The sequence below is a fragment of the Nicotiana tabacum genome, chromosome 15 (genome assembly GCF_000715075.1).
Source record: "Nicotiana tabacum cultivar K326 chromosome 15, ASM71507v2, whole genome shotgun sequence".
NCBI lineage: Eukaryota > Viridiplantae > Streptophyta > Magnoliopsida > Solanales > Solanaceae > Nicotiana > Nicotiana tabacum.
The window spans coordinates 99856600-99878863 of record NC_134094.1 but is presented as its reverse complement, the minus strand read 5'-3'; the positions used below and the strand labels follow the sequence as shown (position 1 = coordinate 99878863).

The 22264-nt window shown below is 39.1% G+C and overlaps 1 pseudogene; it reads right to left on the bottom strand.

Annotated features, from left to right (window-relative positions):
* Positions 1 to 474: 474 nt before the first annotated feature.
* Positions 475 to 20665, bottom strand: LOC142169759 (uncharacterized; annotated as a pseudogene).
* Between the last annotated feature and the right edge of the window lie 1599 nt (positions 20666 to 22264).

The following is a 22264-nucleotide window of genomic DNA, read 5'->3' as shown; positions in this document are numbered from 1 at the left end:
AGTAAGATTAAACTGTGCATTTCTACTCTGTTGCATTATATCTTTTTTACTTTTTGATTTATTAATTAATATACTTCTTTTGGTGTTAGGCTATGAGCGAGTTAAATTTTGAAAATCGAAAAAAATAAAAGTGGAGGCATCGAATGGGACCTATTAATTTCGCAAGAGTACGCGTGGCATTGGTAATATTTAGTCAACACTTTGTAAAAAATCTGACTTCCATTTCTTTTTGTACTTTATCGTAACACATTGATGTTTGTTTTTTACTTTCTTTGATGTAATTTGTAGCGCGCAACCAAAGAGAACAACGAGGAACCATCAAAGTCTGAAATGTTTATTACAACCCGTACAAAAAAAGGGAAGGAAGTTTATACGGATACTCAAGTTGCAATAGTAAGTCGTGTTGCAAGTTAAGATCTTGTTATTATATTTTTTCTCTCATTAACTGAATGTGTTTCTTGTAATGTTTCAGCTTTATTCTTTAAAAAATATTTACAATGTTACAAAAACTGAAAAATTATTGTGAAATAATGAATAGTGACAAGTTGACGAAATTTGGCAACAGAATAAGGGGGTACTTGGGAACAAAAATTAGTTCTGTTTGTGTGAAACTTCATATTAAAATGGTTACTATTCTTGTCGCTGAAAAATCTATTGATACTCTTGGCCAAATTTTGAGGTTCATTAAACTTTTTGAATTTTTTTTTAATTGTTCGTGTTATTCATTTCCATCTTAAGGTCAAGAGTTGAAGTAAAATAGTGGAAATGTAACAAACTAATTGTCAAAACAAATGAAGTAACAAAGTTTTTGGACTTGTGATTCTAATAGTTAGCAAATAGAGTTCTTAGGGGTTGTCTATCCCTTGTTAGTTCTAGACAGTTAACTCTAAGAATAAGATCTTGCTCGTATTGTTTTAGTGTTTGGGGCGGGGCGGAATATTTCATTTATTATTGAGTAGCCTATAGAAGACTATTTTTTTTCCTTTTCTTTTATGGTGCTTGACTCGCTTCCTGAATTTCTAATTTCTGCCACATCCAACATTCTTAGATGATTGCTACAGCGCGATATGGTATTTAATGCAAATAGTTTACAAGAAGTAAATTTAGCGGCAACACTCAGATGCATAATGGCAAATTTTGTAGTGAGATGTTGTCACGCCCCGAATGTTCCCACCTTCGCACCGTGATGGCGTCTAACATTTCACTTGTTGGCAAGCTAACGTTAGAATAATATTATCTATTTTAAAAATAATTTTTAAATTTATTAATAATCAAAGAACAAATGCAGAAGTAAAGTCTGAAATGTAGTGAATAATCTATAAAAACAACGGTGTCTAAATACCATCCCAGAATTGGTGTCACAAGTGCACGAGCTTCTAGAATAATACAAATAAAGGTCTGAATAAAATAAAGCTATCTGGAAATAAACACACAGCTAAAGTAAAATAGACGGGGACTTCAGAACTGCGGACGCCATGCAGTTATACCTCAAGTCTCCTCCGAGTAGCTGAAATCCGAGCAAGTCTATGGTACACCGTTGGGACCAACTCCAAAATCTGCACAAGAAGTGCAGAGTATAGTATCAGTACAACCGACCCCATGTACTGGTAAGTGCTGAGCCTAACCTCGACGAAGTAGTGACGAGGCTAAGGCGGGTCACTTACATTACCTGTACGCAATATTAGTAACAACAACAATAATAGAAATAAATCAGGTAAATCATTTATAATAATTGAAGCCAACTCAACAGTAATAACCAATTGTCATTTTCATTAATTCTGTTGCAGTGTGCAACTCGCTCTCACAATATATTCACATTCAATTCTGTTGCAACGTGCAACCCGCTCTCACAATATATTCACATTCGGTTCTGTTGCGGCGTGCAACCCGCTCCTCCAATATATTTAGTTTAATCAGGTCTGTTGCGGTGTTGCACCACCACCCATATATATATATATATATATATATATATATATATATATATATATATATATATATATATATATATATGTATGTATGTCGACTTTTAAATAAGTCTATTGCGGCGTGCAACCCGATCCTCCAATATGGACTTTTAATAAGTCTGTTTGCGGCGTGCAACCCGATCCTCCAATATGTTCATTATAATCAATTCTGTTGCGGCGTGCAACCCGCTCCTCCAACATATTCATTTACCCATTCTTGCAGAAGAAATTTTCCAAATAAATGCAACAATTGATATAAAATTATAAGACAATAAGCATACAATAATTATGATTTAATTATGAAACAAACAATGACAAATAGTAAATTATTATGAAAATCAGGGAGAAAATAGGCAGTTTAATATTTAATATGCTAAGTGTCAATAACAATTAAAACACATAATTCAAATAACATGTAACAATTAATGCAGGAATTCAAGAATTAATATTTGACAAAGCATAGGAGAGAAACAATTATTATAATAATTAATTTATTATTTTAAAATAATTTATGATTTTTCAAGTAAGCAGGCAAATAATTAATTTGATGACGTATAGACACTCGTCACCTTGCCTATACGTCGTTCACATGCATTTCACATAACAAATAATTTAAGGGTTTTATTCCCTCAAGTCAAGGTTAACCACGACACTTACCTCGCTTTGCAAATTCCAATCAATTTCTCGACCACAACTTTTCCTTTTAAATTTGTCTCCAAAAGCTTCAAATCTATTCACAAATAATTCGATATACTCAATACGAATCATAGGAATTAATTCCATATGAATTTATAAATTTTCTGGATAAAAATGCAAAATTTATTAAAATATTCGGCAGTAGGACCCACATCTCAAATCCCGAAAAAATTTACGAAATCCGAACATCCAGTCCGAGACGAGTCCAACCATATAAAAATTATCCAATTCCGATGTCAAATGGACCTTCAAATCTTAAATTTTTGTTTTTGAAAGATTTTATAAAAATCTGATTTTTCTTCTATAAATTCACGGATTCATGATATAAATGAGTATGAAATCATAAAATATAATCAATATAGGATAAGGAACACTTACCCCAATATTTTTCCGTGAAAATCGTCCAAAAATCGCCTTACCCGAGCTCAAAAATGAAAAAGAGTTGAAAATGGGTCGAAACCCCATTTCCAGAACATAAGATCTGTTTTTGGGATTTTTACCCTTCGCGAATGCGGTCAATGCCTCGTGTTCGCGAAGCACAAATTTGTGCTGTCCAATTTTACTCTTCGCGAACCGAAGCTTGCCTGGCTTGGCCTTCGCGAACGCGAAGGCAATTGTCCTGGCCAGCCCCTTTCCCTTCGCGAACGCGAGGCTTCGATCACGAACGCGAAGCTTCGCACCTCAAGCCTTCGCGAACGCGTTCTCTCTGTCGCGAACGCGAAGCATAAAATGTGTCAGCCCCAATTTGCTCTTCGTGAACGCGAAGAAGGAAACCAGAAATAGGTTTCTGTAGTTTCCTCAAGTCCAAAAATGATCCGTTAACCACCCGAAACCAATCCGAGCCCTCGGGGCTCCAAACCAAATATGCACCCAAGTCCTAAAACATCATACAAACTTGCTCGCGCGATCAAATCGCCAAAATAACACCAAGAACTACGAATCGGACACCAATTCAAAGGAAATTTTCAAGAAAACTTTAAAACTTATATTTTTACAACCGGACGTCCGAATCACGTCAAATCAACTCCGATTCTCACCAAATTAGGAAGACAAGTCATAAATATTATAGTGGACCTATACCGGACTCCGGAATCAAAATACGGACCCGAGGTCAATAAATCCAACATCGATAATTTCTTAAAAATTATTAAGCTTTCAAGCTTTTAATTTTTCATCAAAATTCCATATCTCGGGCTAGGGTCCTCGGAATTCGATTCCGGGCATACGCCCAAGTCCCAAATCACGATACAGACCTTTCAAAATATTCAAAACACTGATATGGGTCCGTTTGGTCAAAATGTTAACCAAAGTCAACTTAGTTGAGTTTTAAGGCTCTATTTCACATTTTAATCCATTTTTCACATAAAAACATTTCGAAAAATTGTACGGATTGTGCACGTAAGTCGAGGAATGGTAAATAGTACTTTTTGAGGTCTTAAAATATAGAATTACTTATTAAATTTAAAGATGACATTTTGGTTCATCACATTCTCCACCTCTAAAACAAACATTCGTCCTCGAACGGAGTTAGAAAAAAAATACCTGAGCTGGTGAATAAGTGTGGATATATACTCTGCATGTCCGACTCAGACTCCCAGGTTGATGCCTCTACCGGCTGACCTTTCCATTGCACCTGAACTGAAGGATAACTCTTAGACCTCAACTGTCGGACCTATCGGGCTAGAATAGCCACCGACTCCTCCTCGTAAGTCAAATCTTTGTCCAATTGGACTGAGCTGAAATCTAACACATGGGACGGATCACCATGATATTTTCGTAGCATAGACACATGGAACACCGGATGAACCGCTGATAAACTAGGTAGTAATGCAAGCCTGTAGGCTACTTCACCCGTCATTTCAAGAATTTCAAAGGGTCCGATATACCTAGGGCTCAACTTGCCCTTCTTTCCGAACCTCATTACCCCTTTCATAGGTGAAACCCGGAGCAATATTCTTTCTCCAACCATGAATGCAATATGACGAACTTTACGGTCGGCATAACTCTTTTGCCTAGACTGAGGTATGCGAAGTCGATCCTGAATAATCTTGACCTTATTCAAGGCATCCTATACCAAATCGGTACCCAACAACCGAGCCTCTCCCGGTTCAAACCATACAACTAGCGATCGGCATCGCCTTCCGTATAATGCCTCATATGGAGCCATCTGAATGCTTACTGGTAGCTATTATTATAAGCAAACTCCGCAAGTGGCAAGAAATGATCCCAAGAACCTTCAAAGTCTATAACACAAGCGCGAAGCATATCTTCCAATATCTGAATAGTGTGCTCTGACTGTCCGTCTGTCTGTGGATGAAATGATGTACTTAACTCTACCCGCATGCCTAACTTACGATGTACAACCCTCCAGAAATGTGAGGTAAACTACGTACCTCGATCTGAAATAATAGACACGGGCACATCGTGAAGGCGGACAATCTCACGAATGTAAATTTCAGCTAACCTCTCTGAAGAATAGGTAACTGCCACTGGAATGAAATATGCTGACTTGGTCAACCTGTCCACAATGACCCAAACTGCGTCAAATTTTCTCTGAGTCCGTGGAAGCCCAACAACAAAATCCATAGTGATACGCTCCCACTTCCACTCAGGAATTTCTAACTTCTGAAGCAAACCACCAGTCTCTGATGCTCGTACATAACTTACTGACAATTCAGACACCGAGCTACATATGTAACTATATCCTTTTTCATTCTCATCCACCAATAATGTTGCCGCATATCTTGATACATTTTGGCGGATAATACCTGGAACTGTGTGCTTCTTCAAGAATTAATTCACGAAGCCCATCCACATTAGGCACACAAATATGACACTGCATTTGTAGAACCCCATCTTCCCCCCACAGCAATCTGTTTGGCATCACTGTGCCGCACCGTGTCCTTAAGGACAAGTAAATGAGGATTATCATACTGCCTCTCTCTGATGCCCTCATATAAAGAAGACCGAATGACTGTGCAAACTAGAACCCGACTGGGTTCTGAAACATCTAACCTCACGAACTGATTAGCCAAAGTCTAAACATCTGCAGCTAATGGCCTCTCACCAACCGGAATATACGCAAGACTGCCCATACTCACAGCTTTTCTACTCAAAGCATCTGCCACCACATTGGCCTTTCCGGGGTGATACAAAATGGTGATATCATAGTCTTTCAACAACTCCACCCATCTTCTCTGCCTCAAATTAAGATCCTTTTGTTTGAACAGATACTGAAGGCTACGATGATCAGTAAATACCTCGCACGAGACACCGTAGAGGTAATGCCTCCAAATCTTCAGCGCATGAACAATGGCTGCCAATTCTAAGTCATGAATAAGATAATTCTTCTCGTGAACTTTCAACTGCCGTGACGCATATGTAATTACCTTGCCATCTTGCATTAATACTGCACCAAGCCCAATGTGAGATGCGTCATAATATACCGTATACGATCCTGAACCTGTGGGTGATACCAACACTGGTGCCGTAGTCAAAGCAGTCTTGAGTTTCTGAAAGCTCAACTCACACTCGTCTGACCATCTGAATAAGACACCTTTTTGGGTCAATCTGGTCAATGGGCTTGCTATAGATGAAAACCCCTCCACGAACCGACGATAATAACCTGCTAAACCCAAGAAACTCCGGAACTCTGTAACTGAAGTAGGTCTAGGCCAATTCTGAACAGCCTCAATCTTCTTAGGATCCACCTTTATGCCTTCTGCCGATACAACATGCCCCAAAAAGGTAACTGAGTCTAACCAAAACTCATATTTTGAAAACTTGGCATACAACTGATTATTCTTCAAGTTGTGAAGCACACTTCGAAGATGTTGCTCATGTTCCTCTCGACTGCTGGATTAAATCAAGATATCATCAATGAATGCAACCACAAAAAAATCCAAATAAGGCTTGAACACCTGATTCATCAAATCCATAAATGTTGCTGGGGCATTTGTCAACCCAAATGACATCACTAGGAATTCGTAATGCCCACACCGAATTTGAAAAGCTGTTTTAGGGACATCAGATGCCCTAATCTTCAACTGATGGTAACCTGACCTCAAATCGATCTTTAAAAATACCTTGACACCCTGAAACTGATCAAATAAGTCATCAATTCTTGGCAGCGGATATTTGTTTTTGATAGTAGACTTGTTTAACTGCCGATAGTCTATACACATCCGCATTGAGCCATCTTTCTTCTTTACAAATAATACTGATGCACCCCAGGGCGAGACACTGGGTCTAATGAATCCCTGATCAAGGAAGTCTTGTAACTGCTCTTTTAATTCTTTCAAATCTGGCGGAGCCATACGGTATGGTGGAATAGAAATGGGCTGAGTGCCTTGAGCCAAATCAATACAGAAGTCAATATCTCTGTCGGGTGGCATCCTCGACAAATCTGCAGGAAATACTTCTGGAAATTCACGAACAACTGGTACTGAGTCTATAGAAGGGACATCCGCACTGGGATCGCAAATATAAGCCAAATAGGATAGACACCCTTTCTCTTCCATACGCCGAGTTTTCATATAAGAAATAACCTTGCTGGCAGAATGACCAGGAGTTCCTTTCCACTTTAACCGAGGTAACCCCGGCATAGCTAGGGTCACTGTCTTGGCATGACAATCCAATATAGCATGATAAGGGGACAACCAATCCATACCCAAGATGACATCAAAATCTACCATATCAAGAAGTAGAAGGTCCACACTAGTCTCAAGATTACCAATAGTAACCACACACGAACGATAGACATGATCTACTACAACAGAGTCTCCCACCGGTGTAGATACACAAACAGAAGCACTCAGAGAATCACAAGGCACAACCAAATATGAGGCAAAATAGGAGGACACATAGGAATAAGTAGATCTTGGATCAAATAGAACTGAAGCATCTCTATGGAAAACTGGAATAATACCTGTGATCACAACATCAAATGACTCGGCCTCAGGCCTAGCTAGAAAAGCATAAAATCGGGGCTAGGCCCCACCACTCTGAACTGCATCCCTGGGACGACCTCTAACTGGCTGGCCTCCACCTTTAACGGTCTGACCCCCACCTTTAATGGCCTGACCTCCACCTCTAGCTGCCTGACCCCTACCTCTAGCTGGCTAAGCAGGCAGTGAAGCAACCGGTGCCGGTATGATGGTATGAGAATCTTGCCGAGATCTATTACTCGCCAATCTAGGGCAATACCTCCTAATGTGACCAATGTTCCCACACTCATAACACCCATTCTGATGCCGTGGCTGCTGAAGCTTAAGCAGACCCAAATGGGACGGATAACTGCTGTAGTAACTCTGGACTGGTGGTGCACTGATAGGAGCAGAATGTGCACTGAATGCTGACTGCCCTGAGTAAGGCATAATAGGACTGTGACTCCCTGAAGCACCGAGAGATACATGAAGTGCTGAATGAAACGGTTTGGGAGGATGACCCCTACTAAAATTACCTCTACCTCCAGACGAGGCACCACTGAAACCACCGAACTAACGAGGCCTCTTATCGGACCTCTGCCCTCTCCTGTGCAAGAACCATCTCGATCCTCCTTGCGACATTAGCAGCTGCCTGAAAAGAAATCTCACTTCCGGTCTCCTTGGCCATCTGAAGTCTGATAGGGTGAGTGAGTCCCTGAATAAACCTCCTCACTCTCTCTCCTTCCGTAGGTAGTAAAAGGAGAGCATGATGGACCAAATTCACAAAACGGGACTCATACTGAGTAACAGTCATACTGCCCTACTGTAGACGCTCAAATTTCTTGCGGAATTCCTCCCTCAGTGTGATAGGAAGGAACTTCTCCAGAAATAGCTGAGAGAACTGCTCCCAGGTAAGTGCAGGCGATCCAACTTGTCTGGTCAATGTATAATCTCTCCACCATCTCTTGGCGGAACCCGTTATCTGAAATACAGCAAAATCAACCCCATTGGTCTCAACTATACCCATGTTCTGCATCACCTCGTGGCAGCGTTCAAGATAATCCTGTGGGTCCTCAGAAGGTGTACCATTGAAGTGAACTGGAAAGAGCTTGGAAAACTTATCCAGTCTCAATAAGGCCTCAAAAGACATGGCGGGCCTATCACCGATCTATGCCGCAACAACTGGCTGAACTACCCCAATTGGTGGGGCAGCTGGAGCCTGATTCTGGGGAGCCATCTGCTCTGGAGCAGGAGTAGTGGGAGTTTGTGCTCCTCCCCCAGCCTGTGAGACGGCTGGTGCCACTGGAAATGTACCATTCTGGGCCACGCCCTCCATAAGACTTACCAAAAGGACTAGAGCGTCCTGAAGTACTGGAGTGGCTATGAATCCTTCCAGGACCTGAACTAGTCCAACTGGTACATTCTGAACTGGAACCTCCTCCTGAAGGTCCACCTGAGGTTCTTCAACAGGTGCAGCTACTCGAGCTCTGGACTGAGCTCTACCTCGGCCTCTAGCACGACCTCTGCCTCGACCTCTACCCCTGGCTATAGTTGCCACCGGGGGTTCTGGTCCCTGACCATCGGTAGAGGTATTACGTATTCTCACCATCTACGAGAGAATAAGAGTAGAATGGTTCAATCATCGATGATAGAATAAAATCGCACGACAGAATAAGAAAGAAGTGATATTGTTCCCAAACTTCATAGCCTCTGAGAGATAAATACAGACATCTCCGTACCGATACTTCAGACTCTATTAAGCTTGCTCGTGACTTGTGAGACCTATGTAACCTAGTGCTCTGATACCAACTGTCACGACCCGATTGTTCCCAGCTTCGGACCGTGATGGTGCCTAATATTTCACTTGCTAGGCAAGCCAACGTTAGAATAATATTATCTATTTTGAAAATAATTTATAAATTTATTAATAATCAAAGAAAAAATGCGGAAGTAAAATCTGAAATGTAGTGAATAATCCATAAAAACAACGGTGTCTAAATAACATCCCAAAATTGGTGTCAAAAGTGCACGAGCTTCTAGAATAATACAAATAAAGGTCTGAATAAAATAAAGTTGTCTGGAAATAAATACACAGTTAAAGTAAAATAGACGGGGACTTCAGAACTGCGGACGCCATACAGTTATACCTCAAGTCTCCTCCAAGTAGCTGAAATCCGAGCAAGTCTATGGTACACCGCTGGGACCAACTCCAAAATCTGCACAAGAAGTGCAGAGTGTAATATCAGTACAACTGACCCCATGTACTGGTAAGTGCTGAGCCTAACCTCGACGAAGTAATGACGAGGCTAAGGTGGGTCACTTACATTACATGTACGCAATATTAGTAACAACAACAATAATAGAAATAAATCAGGTAACTTATTTATAATAATTGAAGCCAACTCAACATTTATAACCAATTATCATTTTCATCAATTCTGTTACAGCGTGCAACCCGCTCTCACAATATATTCACATTCAATTCTGTTGCAGCGTGCAACCCGCTCTCACAATATATTCACATTCGGTTCTGTTGCGGCGTGCAACCCGCTCCTCCAATATATTCATTTTAATTAGGTCTGTTGCGGCGTGCAACCCGATCCACCAATATATATATGTATGTCGACTTTTAAATAAGTCTGTTGCGTCGTGCAACTCGATCCTCCAATATGGACTTTTAATAAGTCTATTACGGCGTGCAACCCGGTCCTCCAAAAATGATCTGTTAACCACCCGAAACCAACCCGAGCGCCTTGGGCTCCAAACCAAACATGCACCTAAGTCCTAAAACATCATACGAACTTGCTTGCGCGATCAAATCGCCAAAATAACACCAAGAATTACGAATCGGACACCAATTCAAAGGAAATTTTTATGAAAACTTTAAAACTTATATTTTTACATCCGGACGTCCGAATCATGTCAAATCAATTCCGATTCTCACCAAATTTGGCAGACAAGTCATAAATATTATAGTGGACCTATACCAGGCTCCGGAACTAAAATACGGACCTTAGGTCAATAAATCCAACATCAAAAATTTCTTAGAAATCATTAAGCTTTCAAACTTTTAATGTTTCATCAAAATTTCATATCTCGGGCTAGGGACTTTGAAATTCGATTTCGGGCATACACCCAAGTCTCAAATCACGATACGGACCTATCGGAATAGTCAAAATACTGATCTGGGTCTGTTTGCTCAAAATATTGCCCAAAGTCAACTTAGTTGAGTTTTAAGGCTCTATTTCACATAAAAAATTTTGAAAAATTGTACGGACTGCGCACACAAGTCGAGGAATGATAAATGGTACTTTTTGAGGTCTTAGAACATAGAATTACTTATTAAATTTAAAGATGATATTTTAGGTCATCACAGATGTGAGAATCGAGTTTAAATCAAACAGATTGAAACATGAATGAGTGAAACAAGTGTAAGTGTTTCAGATTTCTAGGCATTTAGCTGTTTTTCACTAATTTGCATAGTTTTGAGTATGCTTGTAGAGGGATCATTATCAAACTTATTTTTTTATTTATTTAATAACTCCTCTTTGTTTTATTTATATAACACTGTTTATTCTAGTAGTGGAATAATTTCTCCTTTAACGATGTTTTTAGTAAGTTTTAAATATTTTTTACTATAAACTTGTAGAGGAACAAGGTTATGAGCTTGCTGAAGCTTTTCCTCTATAAAAATGTAGTTGTTGCAAGATCACTGAAAGAATACAACAAGCTCATAACCCTTTTCCTCTACGAACCTTCTGTGGTCATTATTTCCTTTTGTTCATTGTTATTTTGTTGTGTGTTTCTTCTGTTCGATTGAAAGGATTTTCACATAAAGAACATTAATCTAACCTGACTTGTTGAAATTTATTTTAGTGTTCATTCTATCTTGACTTGTAAGTGATGTTCAGTAATATATTTTTTTGACAGTCTGGACTTCAAAATTATCAAAGTTCTAGAGAAACACCAGATGATGCATTTAGCGTTGTATTTGGAAAGGAGCAACCTGGTCGGATTAGATGCTATGGTAGATCGGTCACGATAAGCTCTCTGAAAAAAGATAAGGAAATCAACAAGCCTAAACAAAAGCATGCTAATGAAATGATTTCTCTGAAGGAAGAAATGAAGAAAATGATGACAGAAGAAATGCGAAACGTTTTTATTCAGTTGGTATAAAATAACCCTGGACTGGATATTCATGATATACAAGGGAGTGCCAGATCTAATCTTCCTTCACCTGTTGATGCAAGTAGTGCACGAGCTATGAGAGGCCAAAATCTACCACATTCTTCTAGTTCAACTCATGCTCCGAGTTTTGAAAAGGTATTTATATTTCATACTCTCGAAAAATACCTCAGGTTAACTTACAAGACTATGCTTTTCTAAATTATTTACCTTTTTTTAGAAGGTAAACTATTTGCTTTTGATGGTTGTGTTAAACAATAACATGGTTGTGTTATATATAATGTTTTGAACCTATAATCTGTAAAAAGATTAAATCTTTTACTCGCTTTTAGCTACTTGATTTGCTTTTTTGTATTTTCAAATCATGGAATTAATCATGTACTTTAACTTGTTTTCTATATTTGTTTTTTTTCTCCCATTTATTGGTATGTAGAGTCAGATTGTTGGTATATATATGCTAATAGTACAAAGAGGTGAAGAGGAGTATAAAAAGTTGTATGAAATGGCTTGATATTTTAAATTGAATATCGAAAAGCTACTTGAATTTGATGCATGTACCTCTTCTTGTACAAAAATTTGCTTATCTGTAGTCGTTTTGGAGCAAATTGTCATAGATTAAAACATTAGGACTGCTTTCATTGAGGATCAGTCAATTTTATTATCTTATGGATAATTAGTGTTATCAAAGGTGAAAAGCGCAGATAAGCTCTAAGGTCTGTTAGAGAAAATTTATTATTTAGCTGAAGAAGAATTAAGGCTACATGAAGATGGTATGTTGTGAATCCTGTGATAGGATTCATGCACATAACATTTCTTTGTGGTTGTCAATAGCCTTTCCACATTTTCAACATCCGATTCTCGAATCATTCTTGGATTCCTCTAGTTGGGCTAGAAGCTTTGTGCGAGATATGGCTTCCACGTAGAAGGATAAAAAGAAGTATTTTTAGTAACTACATTTGGCAGTGGTAAGATGACTTTGCCTAATATGATAGTGGAGATTTTTTATTGGAAACCTAACATCAGTTGTTATAATATTTTTCAATACAGAGAACTTCTTGATCGCACATTTTTTGTGTGTCTGTGTGTTCTGAAGGTACTATTAGATCTACTTAAACTAGAGTCCAGATTACTGTCAAATTTTCTCAATGCATTTTAATTAGTTTTGATGAATGGTTTGCAGTGGGATAAACTGACAACTTTGACTATTTTATGTGTATACTGTAAGCAGTTTGATTCTTTTTTTCGTGTTATAGATACCTTATTAGTTTGTTGATTGGGTTTGAGACTCTGTTTATGCAAGCTTACGAAGATATTCAATGATTCTTGTCTTTTTCAGATCTACATACTACTATTATGCATATGCTTTCGTATTGACTTTGTGGGTTATCTAGGCAAAGTTCTCTGCATACTATATATAGGTTTTTTTCCTAATTTTTAATTTTATTTTGAATGTGTAGGAAAATGCGGGTGATGCAACTGGAAGTGGTGGCTACAAATCAATTTGACCTATTGAAGTGAACGGGGAAGACTTTTTTGAAGAATTGTGATATTTATTATTATTGATACTTATACGAATAAATTTTGTTTTGTAGCATTTATTGCTAGTGAACTTGAAGTAGTGCTTTATTAGTATGGGCAATACTACACAAATTATATTTCTTTGTTCAAGTCTATTTCAAGTATATGCATTTGACCTATTTTATTGTGTTACTTATTATCTTATTTAATGCTTGAGACCATAATGTATATGCTTGAAACAAATGTGAATATAGAATTTATTGTAGGCAACTAAAATTTCTTAACCACACAATTGTGGCAAATATAAATATTTTAAAAATAATTTTAAAGCGTACACAAAATTGCCACGTTTAGAAAATGTGGCCATAGGGACAGGCAATTTAGCGCTATGATTGATAATTGTTGCTTTAGAAGCCACGCTTTAAAAATGTGGTCTATAAGGAACTAAAGACCACGCTTCAAACATGTAGCTTTATGTCATAAAAAGCGTGGCTATAAGAGAAAATATAAGTGTAGCTTTTTTACCGCATTGACTACACTTTTGAAGCGTGGCTTCTAAGGCGACTCGTAATAAGCGTGGCCATAGGTCAAAGGTTACGGTTCTTTAGACCACCCCCGTAAAAGCGTAGGCTAAAGGCGTAAAGTGTTGCCTTTGATCAAATACTACACTTCTTGACATCTTAGGCCATACTTTTCAGGGGTGGCTGGAGGCCTTAAATGTTGTAGTGCTCTCGTACATGTGCCATTTTGACATGTTTTTGTAAATAAAAATATCTTTTGCTCAAGTATTGTTTGAGTCTTCTTATCGTTAGAATATTTATACAAGTCTTTAATCTTTCATTTTCTTTAAGAATTTTGCGCAAACTTTTTTGCGTCTTATTATATGAACTTTTGGGTGTATTCTCCCCGAAAGCATTTTTGGCTCTGGGCGTCAGCCCTTTTTCGTGAGGGTTTTGATAAATATTTGCGCAAGTTTACTTTTTGCGTCTTTTCATATACGGCTTCGGGTGTATCTTTCTCTAAAGGCATTTTTTATTCCAGGCATAAATTCTTCCGGAACCAACCGTTTAACGTGAGGATTTTTATAAGAGAGGGCCCTCTTATATTTATGGCGCTCTTGAAGAGGACGTCTTCTGTTCATTACGACACTAGGATTTGAAGTACTTGTTTAACTTTGAAATGACAATATTAATTCATCGTTCAGACAAGAAACAAGATAAAAAAAAAAGGATTTTATTTCATTCCTTCTATTTTCAAAAATTACATAAGCATTTGCTATGCTGAAAAGAAATTGTCATTACTTGTGGCTAACTTGTACAACTTATTTCTACGGGGCTGACCGCAGAATCACCGGTCCCGATGATGTAATTATATTTCTGGTTTTTCATTTTCCGGTCGACGTGAAGATCATTGTTGTCGTATCCTCATATCATTCCCACCAGTGTTCGAATGCGAAGAGTGCGAATTGGAACACGGGAAGTCTTGTATCTTAGAAGATTCCACTAATGCATTGCTAGATAATCCTTAACTTGGTAACACAATTTACTTCCCCTTAGGAACTTATGCTATCGAGCAAAGTACTATCTAACAACCCTCTAGTGGTTTGTGCTTGTGAATGATCGGGTAACCTTTGCTCAATAGCAAACTTAACTTCCTGGTGGGGATATGCTATAAAGAAAAAGATTATCTAACCATCCCCAAGTGGATCTTTGCTTTTGTGCCTTGCTATTAAAGGTCTTATTGCTGCTGTATTCGTAGTATGCTTTCTGATAGGATAATGTTCATCAACAATAATATCTTTTGAGGTGTGCCACATTCCAATTATTGGGCAAGTTTTCTCTATTTTGGTTTTTCAACTCGTATGAACCTTTTCCGGTAATAGCTGAAACCCGGTAGGGGCCTTCCCACATTAGATCTAGCTTCCCCGCGTTGAGCTCCCGGGTGTTGTGAGTTACTTTCCTTAGGATCAAGTCTCCTACTTTGAAATAGTGGAGGTTGGATCTTAGATTATAATACCGCTCTATTCTCTGCTTTTGAGCTACCATTCTTACATGTGCCAAGTCCCTGCGTTCATCGAGCAGTTACAAGTTGACTAGCATTGCTTTGTTGTTTGATTCCTCATCTGTCTGGAATTATCTCAAGGTGGGTTCCCCTACTTCTATCGGGATTAACGTTTATGCACTGTATATGAGGGAAAAAGTAGTTTCCCATGTGCTCGACTTGGCCGTAGTTCGGTATGCTCATAGAACTCCGGGTAATTCCTCAGCCAGTTTCCTTTGGCAGCTTCCAACATTTTCTTGAGGTTTTAAATAATCACTTTGTTCGTCGACTCCTCTTGACCGTTTGCACTTGGATGATAGGGTGAGGATGTGATCCTCTTTATTTTTAAATCATGGAGGAACTTTGTAATTTTTAAGCCGATAAACCGTGGCCCATTGTCGCATGCTATTTCTTTTGGTATTCCGAACCTGCAAATTATATTTTTCATAAGAAATCCACCTCTTCGCTTTCTCCGATTTTTTGATAAGGGCTTGCTTCCACCCACTTAGAAAAATAGTCAGTCAAAATTAAAAGAAATCTTACCTTTCAGGGAGACGGTGGTAGTGGTCCGACGATGTCCATCCCCCATTTCATCAACGGCCAAGGAGATATAACCAAATGTAAGGGTTCTGTCGGTTGATGCACTAGTGGCGCACAACGTTGACACTTATCACATTTTCGTACAAAGTCCTTGGCATATTATTCCATGCGGGGCCACTAATATCCTGCCCTTACTAACTTTAGCACTAAGGAATCTGTGCCTGAGTGGTTGCCACATATCCCTTCATGAACCTCTCTCATGACATAGTTAGCTTCGGACGCTCCTAAGCATCTGGCCAGTGGGCCTTGAAAAGATTTTTTATACAATTGGCCTCCCTTGGAGCTATATCACGCTGCTTTGGTGCGCAGTGCCTGGGATATTTTAGGGTCTTCAGGTAGTTTTCCATGTTCGAGATAATCGATAATTTCATTCCTCCAGTTCCAGACCAGATTATTTGAATTCACCTCATAGTAAGCATCTGTATCTAGGACTGAGTTCATCAATTGTACTATCGTCCTGGATTCCGATCCCTTTATTTTTGTTGATAATCCTAGGTTTGTCAATGTGTTTGCTTCTGCGTTTTCTTCCCTTAGGATATGAGTAATTGACCACTCTCGGAATCGCACCAGCAGAGCTTGAACCTTTACCACGTATTGTTGCATGCGCTCCTCTTTGGTCTCGAAGATCCCGTAGACCTGATTTACCACCAGCTGTGAGTCGCATTTGATTTCACTGACCTCGGAGTCAAGTCCCCAGGCCAACTCGAGCCCTGCAATCAAAGCTTCATAATCTGATTCATTATTAGTTAAATGGACCGTCCTGATGGCTTGCCTTAGGGTTTCCCCCGAAGGCGTGATTAAGACTATACCGAGATCAGACCCTTTTACGTTGGAAGCTTCGTCCGTAAATAAGGTCCAAACCCATGATGCCGATTCCGACACCATTACTACTTCTGTGGTTGCTAGAGGCAATAATCCTGGACTGAAATTGGCCACGAAGTCAGCCAAGACTTGTGACTTCATTGCAGTCCTCGGCTTATACTCTATGTCGAATTCACTCATTTCAACGGCCCATTTGTCCAATCTACCCGAGAGATCGGGGTTTATGGAGGATATCCGCAAAGGGAAAGTAGACACCACAGCTATTGGGTAGCATTGGAAGTAGGACCTCAACTTCCGAGCAGCGACTACGAGAGCTAAGGCCAGTTTTTCCAAATGTGGGTAACGAGTTTTTACTCCTGTTAAAATTTTACTAACATAATAAATGGGTGATTGCGTACTTTCGTCCTCTCGGACTAAAACCGCACTTACCACAACTTCCGTGACCGCGAGGTAAACCAACAATGTTTCCCCTTCTTTTGGTTTTGAAAAAAATGGAGGGCTTGATAAATACTTCTTTAAATCCCTCAAAGCATGATGGCACTCTGGGGTCCATTCGAAACTATTTTTCTTTTTGAGTAGTGCAAAGAAATGATGACATTTTTCTGACGGCCGGGAAATGAATCTGCTCAAAGCTGTCAATCTCCCCGTAAGCCTTTGTACTTCCTTCACATTTGATATTTGGTTCGGGATATCTTTTATGGCCTTGATCTTATCGGGGTTTACCTCAACCCCCCTTTGGGATACCATAAATCCCAGAAACTTATTAGAACTGACCCCAAACGCGCATTTCTCGAGATTAAGTTTCATATTATGCTTCCTTAGGATGTCGAAAGTTTCTTGCAGATGTTTAAGATGATCACCTACATTTGAAGACTTACCAAGCATATCATCTATAAAAATTTCCATAGTTTTTCCTATTTGATTTTCTATTATCTTGTTCATGAGTCGTTGATAAGTGGCTTTGGCAATTTTCAACCCGAAGGGCATCACATTATAACAATATATACCGAAATTCATTATAAACGAAGTTTTTTCCCGATCTTCCGGGTTCATCTTAATTTGGTTGTACTCGGAATAAGCATCGAGGAAACTCATTAAGTCATGCCCGACCGTAGCATCAATTATTTGATCGATGTTTGGCAATGGGAACGAGTCTTTCGGGCACGCCTTGGTAAGATCTTTATAATCTACACACATGCGAAACGTATTATTTTTCTTAGGAACTACTACTACATTAGCTAACCAGTCTGGATATCTTACCTCTCGGATCGAACCAATATTAAGTAAGCGGGTTACCTCCTCTTTGACGAATTTATTTCTGGCTTCAGCATTCTTTTGTCTTACCGGAGGTATGTTAGGATTCAAGCTTAACTTGTGTACGACTACCTCTGTCGGGATGCCTATCATATCTTCATGCGACCATACAAAATAATCGACGTTAGATTTAAGGAATTTAATGAGATCGGATCTGAATTCTGGGTGCAGTCCTGTCCCCAAGTGGAATTTCCTTTCTAGGAATTCTTCGAACAATGCCACTTGATCCATCTCTTCTGATGTGGACTTCGTTACATCGGTCTCTTCTGGAACTTGGAAATATCTCGGCACCTGATAATTTTTCGATGCCTGGCTAACTTCATCTAGTTCAGGAGTAGGTATTGATCCTTATAATTGCTATGCCATGTGTTCCTTTCCTTTGCTACTGGAGACCGAAATTGCATTCATCTCCCTTGTCGCCGGTTGGTCACCCCTTATCTGCTTAATTCCCTCGGGCGTTGGAAACTTCAATAATTGATGGTACGTTGATGGTACAACTTTCATCTTGTGCAACCATGGCCTTCCTAGAATGATGTTGTATCCCATATCACTATCTACCACTTCAAAAAGAGTTGTTTTCATTACTCCTTCAGCGTTCGTGAGTAATAAAATTTCTCCCCAAGTTGTCACACTTGCGAGGTTGAATCCAGCGAGGAGCTTTGTGGCCGGAATAATGCTTCCGGTGAGTTTAGCTTGCTTCAATACCGTCCATTGTATGAAATTATCCAAACTCCCTGGATCCACTAGAACACGTTTAATCTTAAAATCTAGCACATTTAAAGAAATTACTAGTGTGTCGTTATGTGGTAGCAACAATACGTCTGTTTCCTCCTCCATAAAAGTGATATCGTCTTCCCGAAGCCTTTTGCTATGCATTATTGATACTTTCATCTTCTTTGCTGCTGAAAAGGTGGCCCCATTAATCTTGTTCCCTCCGAAGATTATGTTGATTATTTGACAGGGATCTTCTCCTACTTTCGAGGGTTTCATGTTGTCTCGGTTATGACCATAATTGTTCTTAGCTCGGTCACTCAAGAATTCTCTAAGGTGACCATTCTTCAGTAATGTTGCCACTTATTTCTGAAGATGTCGACAGTCCCCTATCCGATGGCCATTCATCCCGTGGTATTCACACCACAAGTTAGGATCCCTCTGGCTGGAATCAGATCTCATCAGTTTTGGGAACCGTGCTTCTTTGATGTTTCTCATGGACGATACCAACTCCACTATAATGACGTTGAAGTTGTATTCTGATAATTTGGGGTAAGGATAATCTAGCTATCCTATCATTTCTTTATCCTACAGTAATCGATTGTTCCGACCATGATCAGTCCTCCTGTCAATGGTGAACCTGTTCGCTACCTGAAAACCTCTGATGCGGTATTCGATTCGTTCGTAGGGGAAATATCGACCCCTCGAAGTCTGCATGTCCGCGTTATAATCATCCTTTGATTTTTCATTATTCTTTTCTCGTCCTTTGGTTGACGATGAAAAACCAACGTGAACATCTTCGACCCTTATTTTTGATTCATATCGGTTGTGGACATCCTCCTAGGTCGTTGCTTAAAACTCAAGTAGGTTTTCCTTCAATTTTCGGGAAGCGTTTGACCTCCTCGGATTCAATCCCTTAGTAAATGCCTCAGTCACCCATTCATCTGGGACAGCCAGGAGCAACATTCTCTCCTTCTAGAATTGGTAACGAACTCTAGTAGCAGCTCGGACTCTCCTTGCGCAATCCTGAATATGTCATCCTTTCGGGCCTGTAATTTTCTTGCCCCGGCATAAGCCTTGATGAAAGAATCAACAAGCATTTCAAAGGAATCTATGGAATACTCAGGTAACAGCGAATACCATGTCAAGGCTCCCCTCTTGAGGGTTTCTCCAAATTTCTTCAGCAGCACAGATTCAATTTCGTGAGGGGCTAAATCATTTCCCTTTATCACCGTTGTGTTGGTGGTAATATGCACCTGAGGGTTTGAAGTTCTGTCATACTTTGGCACTTCAGGCATTTTAAATCGCTTCAGGATTAACTCTGATGCCGCACTTGGCTTGTATGACAATTGAGTATACATTTTCAAGTCCGGACCTTTCAGCACTAGTGGCGCGCCCGAGATCTGGTCCATGCGGGCGTTCACTTCCCTCATGAATCATAAAAGTTCATTCTTGAACGGATCATTCTCATTGTTGAGGCCATATCCATTCCCCCTGCCCCATCAGAGCCAATTTCACCCCTGGAGTGTTGTTGTCGATCCTCCGTGCCGTTTGATTCGTGGGAACTCCGGGAGAAATTGGATCTCGTCTATTTGCATTATGTGAAGCTCCAGACAATGCTTGCTTCAACTCCGTCATACTTTTATCATGTCACGTGAGGTGGCCCAGAATGATCTCATGTTGCTCTTGCAAGACCCTTATTTCGTCGACAACATGTTCCTCATCAGCGTCATCGGAAGTGGTCCCCCGAACATGTCGAGGATACTGCCTGTCATGCACTGGTGTAGCATCATTCCCCTCATTATGGGTGTCACTGATTGAATCCTCGGAATGAGGCTGATCCCCTTGAATCTCGGGGTTGCGCATGTCCTTAACAGTGTTATCTGCCATGCCTTATGATCTTTTTTAAGACAAAAACAATCAAAACACGTTATTAAAAAAGGCAAGGATCGATTTAATTGCACGACTATCTAGGCCCCATGATGGAAGCCAAACTATTTACCTGTAAAATGGTACAATTGAATTTATACGTGGTTTCTAGATAAGTGAATTAATATGATCTTGAAATAAATAAATAATTGAAGAATTGCACAATACTTAGCCTTATGATATAGACGAAACAACAGAAGCAATGATTCCGGGAACATGGTTTCCGGGCATAACAACAAAGAAAATCAAGAAATAAGAAGATAAGATTGGATTGAGCTTTGTATAGAGTATAGCATAAGTTTGCCAGAAAATTCGTGTCCTTTACAATGACAACTGAGCTCACTATTTATAGCTATGAAGAAGGTCCTAGGGTCGTGCCCTTTGTCACACCTTCTTTTTTCGAAGAATAGGGAGTCTTTTCAATTAAAGTGCTATTATTCGAAATGAGATTATTTATTTAATTAGAGTCGCTATTTGGAATAATTATTATGGTATCCCAAGTCACCGGTTTATTTTAAAATCTCAAATCGAGGAAATTGACTAAGTTTAAAGTCCGCGAAATACAGAAGACCGGGTAAAAAATTTTATTAATCCGGGAGAAGGTGTGAGGCACTCCCAGATTTTATGGTTTTAGCAAGGTCGCTCTTAATCATACTTGGCTTAATTAATTGTTTAATTACATATTTTAAAACCTATGTGAGTTTTCACCTTTTGCCGCTTTTAATTATGAACTTATCTTTGAAACAGATCATATGTGCGTAAATCCGTTTTATTAAGTGCGCTAAAGTCATGTCACGCGTACGTGTATACAATTAATCATGCTTTATTAATTATTAAGATTATTTTTGGCCAACGTCACGCGAACGCGTACTTGGATTTTATTTTCGGGAATCATGGTTATGCCACGCGAATGTATACATAATCACGATAGTTGATTAATTAAGAACGTGCTTAAAGCATACTAGCGATTTGAATGATTTGTTTCTTCGCTATATTTGAGATTGTTGTGAGGCTATGATTTATGGATATGAAATTGTGAAAGAAGTGAAGTTGTTCTAGCTATTAGGAGTATTGACAAGTTATTCACATTTAAAAATATTTCCAACTATTCCACCTTTTGAGTTAATTTCATACCTATTAAAATATGCTAGCTTACTATTATAGACCATGACAGAATTCTTTTGGCCCAAGAATCTAAAATCATTCTTTTCGAAAAGTTATTTCTTTTGTCATCAAAATTTTCTACAGCATCTTCCTTTCAAGTTATTAAACAAACAGAAGCAACTCGATTATTCGAATATCCCATGTCCAACTCCAAGTAAATAACTGTAAGCTCATTTAGTAACTTAACTTAATTTAAGAGACAAATCGTATTTAAAAATCAATAATCTTTAAAGTATGCTAACACACATTAAGATATGGCGACATTCAAGATTTTTCAAACAGAAAAAGAAAGCACTTTTATAAAATATTTATTCACTAATAGAATAATATAAAAGTAAAAGTAAGTAAGGAATTGGACCTTTTGTGAAGCCAAAAATTGATTTTCCAATTGATTGA